Raw genomic sequence first — 875 nt, 5'->3', positions numbered from 1 at the left:
TTGACAAATTTTGTTAGAGAGGTTCTCTGTGTCGAGACAAAGATTTAATGGAGGAGATTTTGAAGAAGGAGATGCAACTTGTTGAAGATTATGTGAAGAAGTTGGAGAAAATTTATTTTGTTGGAAATTCAGGCCAAGGGGGAGAACTGTTAGGTGTTTGCCCTGACTTTCCTAGTATAATTGGGTTTTCTTTTTCCTAAAATAAAAACACAAAGTTTCCATAGTTGGCTAGTTCTTTTTCTTGTAGGAAAAGGTTTACAATAAGTCTTTTCACTATTAGCTAGTGACAGATCTAATAGGGAGCGATGATGTTCATCCGAACCTTTTTGATAAAAAAAATTACGCCATCATATATACGGTATATATATATATATATATATATTATATTATATATTTTTAATTTTTTTTTGAATCTTCTAAGATCTAAACACAAGACTAGAATTATCTCAGTAATTGAAGAGTTTAAAATTCATTTTAAAATTTCAAATTCAAATATCAAACACTATATTTTTATTTTTTTGAACCCTTAGAAAAAATCATTGATACACCAATATTATCAGCATAGATAAAATATAACTTAAAAGTATTTTGTTGTTACATATGCCCTTAAAAGAATAAGAAAAAGTATTCTAGAGACTACATTTGTATGTAGTTGAACCCTTGAAGATAAAACTAATTACATGACCACTTGACTTTATTTTTTTACCTAACTTAAGCATGTTTAAACGTATAATATGTTCATGTGCTTGAGCCAAGACAAATCCCACGTCTCTTACCTTCCTTTTGCATTTCACATGACTCAATTATGATATACTAATTATTTTTTGTGAATTCAAATAATTAGCATCGATTAGATTCTAACTAAAAAGTGTACC

Source organism: Solanum dulcamara, chromosome 12, assembly GCF_947179165.1.
Source record: "Solanum dulcamara chromosome 12, daSolDulc1.2, whole genome shotgun sequence".
NCBI lineage: Eukaryota > Viridiplantae > Streptophyta > Magnoliopsida > Solanales > Solanaceae > Solanum > Solanum dulcamara.
Note: the sequence above shows the minus strand (reverse complement) of the source record.